Here is an 8,270-nt window from a genome sequence, read left to right as displayed (position 1 = left end):
CTCGGACAGGAGAGCCAGGTCCTGGGGACGCAGGCCTGCTGGCAGAGGGTGAGGGTCCCCCGCTGAGCCGAGTGCGTGGACACTGCCTCTGGGGAGGACAGCTGTGCCCACTGTCCCCGGCCCGGTCATGCGAGGTGGAGCCTGTGGTTACTGTGGGGCGTCCAGGGCCCTCCCGCTGGTTAGAGTCCCCGGGAGCCCCTGGGAGCACAGGACCTGGCTGTCGCCCTGATGCCCTGATGGCCCCCGAGCGCCGTCCGGGGGCATTGTTGCTTCTCACAGATTTCCAGAAATCAGTTCTTGGAGCCCAGCAGCCTGCGGCCTCCCGGGCCCTCCTCTCTCCTAACCTGTTTGGGCTGCAGGCTCGTCCCTTTTATGTCTGTCTGGGACCACGGAGGTCAAGGCCACAGGGGCCCCACGCCCCCCCATCCCCAGGGTGCACTGGGTCCTGGTCTCATGACTTAAAAAATTAAATTGGTGAAGCTTATTTTGTATCATTTTCTGGTTTTCTTGATTTTGGTCAGAGTGAGGTCTGTACTGTTCATCTGAGTCTTAATGCGTTTTTTTTTTTAATTTTTATTTATTTATGATAGTCACACAGAGAGAGAGAGAGAGAGGCAGAGACAGAGGCAGAGGGAGAAGCAGGCTCCCTGCACCGGGAGCCCGACGTGGGATTTGATCCCGGGTCTCCAGGATCGCGCCCTGGGCCAAAGGCAGGCGTCAAACCGCTGCGCCACCCAGGGATCCCTTAATGCATTTTCTTTAATGGCCCGAAAGGAGGTGGATGTGCGGGATGCCCACCGCCTGGCGGACCCCTGACAAGCTGTGTCTTGCATCCGCTGGGCTGGCGTCACGTGTGGGCTGAGACCTCCAGCCTGGTCCCCCTCAGCCTTCGTGGCAGCTGCTGGCGGGCGCCTCTACCGTCGGACAAGTCCCGGGGGTGGCGGCGGGGAGGGGGGGTGCTCCGCGCCTGTAACCCGGGGGGAGGGTGTCAGCGGAGATTCCAGGGCCCCCATCGGGGGACGTCACCTCTGGACGAGACATGCTCAGTCAGGAAGGAACGAAACTTCCCCTCGAATCCCAAATCACCAAGTTCAGAATCAATTAGGTGACCCAGTGCCACTGACCTTGAACTCAGATAATGATTTTTCCAAAAGATTGACTCGGCCAGCAGCTACTAACCTAATTAAAGTGCGCCTCCCCGGTCCACGTCCTCATCCGCCAGGTGCCTGGCCTCCAGGACGGTGGCGCCCTCGGCCCGGCCCGCCCCTCGCCCCTCCCCAGCCCCGTGCCCCTGGCCCGTCCACCCAGGGTTCTCCCCAGAGTCCCGCTCCCTCCTCTCACAGTCCAGCAGAGGGAGCACGGCCTGCGGCCCAGGCATCCAAGGGGGGTCGGCGGCCCAGGACCCCCAGCCCAGCCTCCTCCCCCTCCCGCGGGCACTTGGCGAGGGGCTGCCTCTGCGGGCCCTTCCTGGGAGGAAGATCCGCTGCCTTTGGGGGGTCGTAAAGGGGTCAGAGGCTCCAGAGTCGGCCCCACACGCTGTTGTCAGCCTGGTGTCCCTGTGTCAGGAAAGAGATGGTGCCGCCGAGGCTCACCGTAGCATCGGGCGGCCGGGACAGGGGCGCACAGTGGGGCCGCCGCCGGGGAGGGGGCGTGTCGGGCCTCCGAAGCAGAGGCGCCTCCGCTGCCGGCCACACAGTCAGCCTGGTGGCCCCCACCCGGCCTCTCTGGGCTGCGAGCTTTCGGGGCTCCCCGTTGATCACCCCTCGGCTGGTTCCTGAGCAGCCCCCTCGGGGGTTGGGTCCTCGTCAGTGTCTGGCAATGGCCATGTGGGCTGGAATAAGAGGGACTCCCACCCAGGAGCCACACTGTCCCCGGGAGAAGGGGCCGCAGGGGACGAGGGGCGCCAGGGTTGGGGCCTTTCCACCGGGCTCTGCATTGCTGGGAGCGAGTGATGCGACGTGTGGTCACGTGGAGGCGTTGGGAAGTTTGGTGACACTCTGGCCCCGACTGTCTACTGCACTAGCCCTGAGCAGGAGGGAGCCTTGAATCACATCGAGGTCCGGGAACTGCCAGGGGTGGCTGTGGCTTCCCAGGGTGGGCCCTGGTTACTCCTTGGGCCAGTCCCCCCTGGGGACATTGCCAGGGGCCACGGCAAGGGGGCAAGGCTGGGTGGCAGCCTCGGCACCGCGTGCCCAACTGCACCGTGCACTCAAGCTTCCGTGGAGGTGGTCCCGTGTGGGGGGCAGGTTCTGCGCCTGTTGGGATCCCTGTGTCCAGACAAGAGGGGGACGCTGCCTGGCTTCCCTTCCGCAGAGACAGACACTGGGTGCCTGGCACCTACCGCCCCGCCTGGGACTTGGAGCACGGTGCCCGCATGTCGGTCGTGCATGTAGCTCCGGAGAGAGCTGTCCTGTCCCCACGGGGGTGGGTTCTCATTGCCGGGTGCCTTGCGCGTCTGGGCACTTCCAAGACCCTTGATGGCCTGTCCCCGTCGCTGGGCCGGACCATGATGTCCAGTCCTGGAGGTGGCCGGCCCCTGATGTGGGGCGTTGCAGGGCATGCTCCTCCCCTGGGGGTGAGACAGGCCAGGTCCCTGGTGCTGACGCCCCCCAGCGAGACCCAGGTCAATCCTTCTGTGCCTCGCTCACTCGCTCTGCGACCTCAGGCAGTTGCTCCACCCTCTCTGAGACTTGGACTCCAAACCCCTTACATCAGCGAAGGCCCCCTTCCCGACCTAACGTCCTGGGGGTGAGGGCCTCGCGGGACCAGGAGAAACCAGGAGGGCCATGTGCTAAGTGACACAGGGAGTGTGGTCACCTGGGGCTGCTGGCTCCAGTCACACGCCTGGGCTGTGCACACATACGTGCATGTGTGTTGGTGTGCCTCTGCACACGGCTACACATGCACGTGTATCTGAAGGCAGGCACACAGTGGAGCGTGTCTGTGCCTACGTATGTGCGCGTGTGCGTGTGGGTGTTTGGAGTGTGCATGTGCTCGGCCCTGTGTGCATGCGTGTGTGTTGGGTGCATGTGTGTGTGCAAATACTCGCATGTACACAACTGTGTGTGTGCACCTGCTGCAGTGAGCACCTCTGCCTTCCTGTTGGCCCCCGAGGGCTGGGGCTGACACCCCAAGTATAACAGACACGGCGGCGCCGACACCGGGCTGCTGGGGTCTTCCCGGGGAGCTGAGGGGCGCGGCTCACACACCCCTGAGCGTTCCTTGGAGGGCGGACACACAGGCCCTGCACGGGCGTGAGTAACGTGCATACCCCTGGCCACGCGGCAGGCTCATGAACCTTTTGTCTCCACCAAAGGGCAGAATGAAATATATATATATATTTTTAAAAGATTTTATTTATTTATACACGAGACACACAAGGAGAGAGAGAGGCAGAGACCCAGGCAGAGGGAGAAGCAGGCCCCATGCACCGGGAGCCCGACGTGGGACCCGATCCCGGGTCTCCAGGATCGCGCCCTGGGCCAAAGGCAGGCGCCAAACCGCTGAGCCACCCAGGGGTCCCAGGGCAGAATGAAATATTGTTTGATATCATTTTTAATAAAGAGAATAAATTAGGCCTAAGTACCAGGTGCATCTTTAAGCGGGGGTCGCCGCTCAGCACGCGTGGGCATTGCCCGGCGGCCTCTGGCAGGCTCGGGTCCGGGGCCCCTCGGCTCCCATGACTCTGGGCGTCCCCAGCACCCCGGGTGGCACCTGCTGGGACAGGGCGCGGTCGCCGGTCACAGGCTGAGCCCCCGGTGCCGCCCCCGCCCGCTGCTCCTTTTGTTTCTCTTTCTTGGTCAGAGAAATCCCCTGCGCGGTGCAGGTTGCTTCTTCGGGCGGGAATGAGAAGCGCCGTCTTCAGCGGGAAGCAATGCCGTCACCCCGGGGAGGGCCTGCGGGCACCCAGCGCGGGACACCGCCAGGGGCAGGGCAGGCCCGGCGAGCGGCGTCGGGCTGAGCTCCCTGGTTTATTCCTCTGTGTGGCCTCTTCGTGTTTTGTGGGAGTAAAGCAACCCTTAGGTTTATTTTGTTCAAAATTGTGGTGAAAATATCAAGCGTGCAGAGACCCCAGCCTGGGGCTGTGTGATCCTGGCACATCCTGGCACATCCTGGTTTGCGCGGTGCCCCTCGTTGGTCTCCGGGCGGGGGGGCTCGAGCTGTCCCCAACATCCTGCGTCTGGTCCGCGTGGGGTCTTGACGCCCCGTCCAGGGTCCCTGAGAGGACCTGAGGCAGGCAGCAGACTCCGGAGCCCTGCGGGGCATTTCCCTGGGTTTGTAGGAATCCACTCTTGCCCGCGCGCACGCAGGGCGTGATTTAAGCAGACTTCAGAGATAGAAGAGAGAACAAGGTCATTGTTATTCCCGGGGTACAGATGTTGACTCTCCCCCCGTCCCCACTGCTGTCTCGTCGGTGACGGCATAAATAGGACGTGTCTCCTCACCGTCTCCGAGGGCTTTTGTGTTCCGGGACAGCAGCCTATTATGATGTCACGCGGCAGGACAGTAATAACCGCCCGCCAGGGAAGAGGCGCGCCGTGCGCCGGGGGAGCGGGCGCTCTGGACGGGCCCGGGGTGACGGCCTCCCCGCGCCAGGGGTTCGAGCCCCTACTGGGTCCCCGGGGGCGGGGTGGGGGGCTCTGTTGGGCAGGCCATGGCAGCAAGGGGCAGGGATCTCAAGGGTCCTGGGGTCAGTGGCATCGTGAGGTCACACAGCGCCACGCGGGACCGTCTTCTCTTCATGGACACAGAAAAGATGTGATGGCGCCAAAGGTAAATTCGAAGCCTTAGAGCTAATCTGGGAGAGAAGGAAATCTGGTCAACCTGACGACGGGTGGCGCCGTGGGGAGGGGCGCCGGGGCTCACGGGACACGGGGGGCCGGCGCCGGGGACCAGACAGGCCTGACCTTGCAGGCGGGGCACCGAGCGCGGAGGCACATGGTCAGCACGAGGGCGGATGTGGGAGGTTCCCTGGGCGCAAGACTGAACCCACCGTTTCAGGTCCTGACGGCAGAAAGGAAGACAAACACCAGAAACCTGCATCACAGTGAACATCGAAGCAGGAGCCACATCAGAATAGATACAAGGAGGGGCCGCCGGGGGCCCAGGGTGTGACCCCCGGGTCCCGGGATCGAGTCCCGCATCAGGGTCCCCTGCAGGGAGCCTGCTTCTCCCTCTGCCTGGGTCTCTGCCTCTCGCTGTGTCTCATGGATAAATGCATAAATAAAATATTAAAGAGAAAGAATGAATACAAGGAATGGAATCCAGTGATGGGGACGCTGTAGCCCAACCTGAGGAATTCCGATGCCCATGTGCACGCGGCCACGCCGTCGGCCCGGAGTGGACGGGACGCCATCGCAAAGGTGACGGTTTCCCTAGATTTATCTGTAGATTCAGATCCACGCCGACAACATCCCGGGGGCGGGGAAGCTGACAACACGGGGACGGAGAGACCGACTTCACCAGCGGATTCGGAAAGGGACGTGGGGAACAGAAAGCCCAGAGCGGGGCAGACGTGCGTGCGGAGCCAACAGGGGCGCAGTCTCTAGAACCTTCTCCCCGCCGGGGGTGGAGTGGCAGGCGCAGGTGCAGGGAACAGGACACCGTGAGGCGTGAGAGGGCGGGTCCTGCACGGGCCCGGGACGCCACGCGTGTGGCCCGGGGAGCTGGCCCCGCAGCTCTCTGAGGGAAGCTCGGCTTCGCTGGCACGGAGGCCCACGCAGAAGTTCAATTTGTCTCCGCCTCGCACAGCGACCAGGCTGGGTGGACGCGAGGCCTGCGTGAGGAGACATCCAGGGACCGTGCAGGGGACCGTCTGAACGACCCCGCGGTAGGGAAAAGCCTCCGTAAACATGAGCCCCGAGAGCACCAGCCGCCCGTGACAAGGTTGACGACATCATCGACTTAAAACGGCCCCGTGCTTCGGAAGACACCGCGCAGCCGAGACACGGTCACGCGCACGCCCGTGGGAGAGGTGAGAGCCAGCTCGCAAGGCAGGCGCCCGCTGAGCCCTGAGCCGCGCCGAGTCCGCGAGAGCACGGAGGGGCCCACAGACGTGGCCGCACGTCCCCCCGCGGGCAGCGCAGGTGTGGGCCCCGGCCCACCGAGTCGCGGGGTGGTGCGGGCTCCCGAGGGGTGCAGAGCACGCGGGCAGCCCTGGAGGCTACCCAGGGGTCCGCCGGCGGCTCGTCGGGCAGCACACACCGTGGGGTAGGGGCGCCGTCACCCCCGCCCGCGGGAAGGGACCTCAGACAGTGCTCGGGGAAGGAGTCCGTCCCAGACTCGCGGGCGAAGCGGTTCTCCTTGGAGGGAGGTCAGGCGGGCAGCACTTATTTCGGGAGCCGCTAAAGGGAAGTGGGGATCCAGCTGCTCCGCTTCCGGGCGCACGTCCCCAAGAACGTGAGGCAGTGTGTCACACGCAGTCGACCGCAGCATCGCTCACGGTGAGCAGGACGCGGAGCAGGTGTCCGTCAGCAGAGGGTGGACAACCCAGCCCCAGGGAGGCGTCTGACACCTGCCACCACCTGGGTGGACCCGACGACGTCCTGCGCAGTGGGACCGGCCAGGCTCAGGGACAGACCCTGCCCGAGTCCACTCACACGAGGGCCTAATGTCACATTCATGGGGACGGAGTGGATGGTGGGCATCGGGCCTGGCGGGGGGGGTGCGTGTTTCCTGGGCCCAGTGCGCCAGTTGGGGAAGGTGGGAAGGTTCCAGAGATGGGTGGGCGGACGCCGTGCACCACGTGGTGATGTCACTGCACCGTGTGCTTAAAAATGGCTAAGATGTCAATCGTGTGTTATGTGTATTTTACCACATTTTTTCAGTTGACGGGAAAAAAGAAAGTGGGGAGTAATGGTTAAAACAGGTGGAGGTTCTGTGTGGAGGGAGGGCCACAATCTAGTCCCGGGTGTTTGACTCGTACTTACTTAGAAGCATGTACTTCAGGGGCCCCCGGGGGGCTCAGCAGGTGAGCACCTGCCTCCGACCCAGGCCATGACCCCGAGGTCCCGGGATCGAGCTCTGCGTCGGGCTCCCTGCATGGAGCCTGCTTCTCTCTCTGCCTCGGTCTTGGCCTCTCTCTCTGGGTCTTTCCTGAATAAGTAAATAAAATTTAAAAGAAAAAAAAGAAAGCAGATACTTGTACACCCTCGTGTGCGCCGGGACATTCCATGGTACACGGCTCTCTGCGGGCTCAGCGCACCGTGAGGTCTCGGGGAGGAAGACGCGGGGACCCAGAGCCGCCTCCTGCCGGGTGCGAGCCCGGGGCTCCTGGGCCGACGGCAGCTGGACCCTCGGCTGCGGACTTGTGATCTCAAAGGTGGAAGATTTGCTAGTTTCTCGGATTTTTGTGAGGCAGTGACAGCGGCCGACACGCAGGAGCGCGGTCTGCTGCTGGGAGTAATGTTGTTACGGTGGCGCGGAAGCGAGCGCGGTGCCCATGTGGGCCCAGCCTGTCTGGTGCTCTGCTCCCCGCCAGCAGCTCCCGGCCGAGCGGGACCCCACGCCGCCCCCCGTAGCCCCCTGCGCCCCGTGAGTCACGTCGCCCCGGGCGATGAGCGACACCCACGCGGGGTTACCCACAGAAGCGCGGCGTCTCCGTCAGGGCCGGCCGTCCTGTGTCACGTGACACCTGCGTCACTGTGGGGGCACACGGGTGTCAGGGCCCCGAAGTCCCCTGTGCCACCGCAGATCTGTGTCCACTCCAAGCGGGGATATGGGGCCGGGCTGTCGCATCTGGGGGGCATCTGGGCTGTGCTGGCCACGCGTCTGCGTCCTCATGGCTTCCTCCAAGGCTCGGCCGCCCGCGCCCACGCAGCTCCCCGGGAATGGAAGCCCTACGCGGTGCCTCCGGGAGGTTGGGCAGAAACGGTCTCCGGGTCTCTGCTGGCTGATGGCCCTGGAGCAGGTGAGGGGTCGGGCCCGCCTCACCTGCCTGTGGCCCGGGGGGTGCACTTGCCCCGTCTGTGAAGGAGAGGAGCCCTGATGGCTCGGATGCTCCGGCTCTGGGCAGGCGCTAGTCATGTTTTGCTGCTCGATCACTTCATCCAAGGCTGCGACAACCCTGGAGCTCCCCCCCCCACCCCCCATGAGATCTGCGGGGGAGAAGATGCGGAGGCCAGCCCTGCGCTCAGGGAGCGGTGGGGCTCTGCCCTCCTTCACCTACATCTAGAAAGGGATGGGGGCGCCCGAGTGGCTCCCTCGGTCAAGCAGCCAACTCTTGATTTTGGCTTAGGTCGTGATCTCAGGGTCGTGAGTGCCATCCCCGA

The 8,270-nt window shown here is 64.1% G+C and overlaps 2 long non-coding RNA genes across 2 annotated transcripts; one reads left to right on the top strand and one right to left on the bottom strand.

Annotated features, from left to right (window-relative positions):
• Positions 1-3,401: 3,401 nt before the first annotated feature.
• Positions 3,402-6,000, bottom strand: LOC111092091. Its single transcript, XR_005378119.1, has 3 exons — positions 4,908-6,000; positions 4,446-4,793; positions 3,402-4,327 (listed from the first exon to the last, which is right to left on the bottom strand). It is a non-coding gene; the product is annotated as an uncharacterized LOC111092091 (long non-coding RNA).
• Positions 4,552-5,766, top strand: LOC119877493. Its single transcript, XR_005378117.1, has 3 exons — positions 4,552-4,773; positions 5,002-5,363; positions 5,752-5,766. It is a non-coding gene; the product is annotated as an uncharacterized LOC119877493 (long non-coding RNA).
• Positions 6,001-8,270: the final 2,270 nt, after the last annotated feature.

Source organism: Canis lupus, chromosome 24 (assembly GCF_011100685.1).
Source record: "Canis lupus familiaris isolate Mischka breed German Shepherd chromosome 24, alternate assembly UU_Cfam_GSD_1.0, whole genome shotgun sequence".
In the NCBI taxonomy this organism is placed as follows: domain Eukaryota; kingdom Metazoa; phylum Chordata; class Mammalia; order Carnivora; family Canidae; genus Canis; species Canis lupus.
Note: the sequence above shows the minus strand (reverse complement) of the source record. Positions and strands in the feature narration are given on the sequence as shown.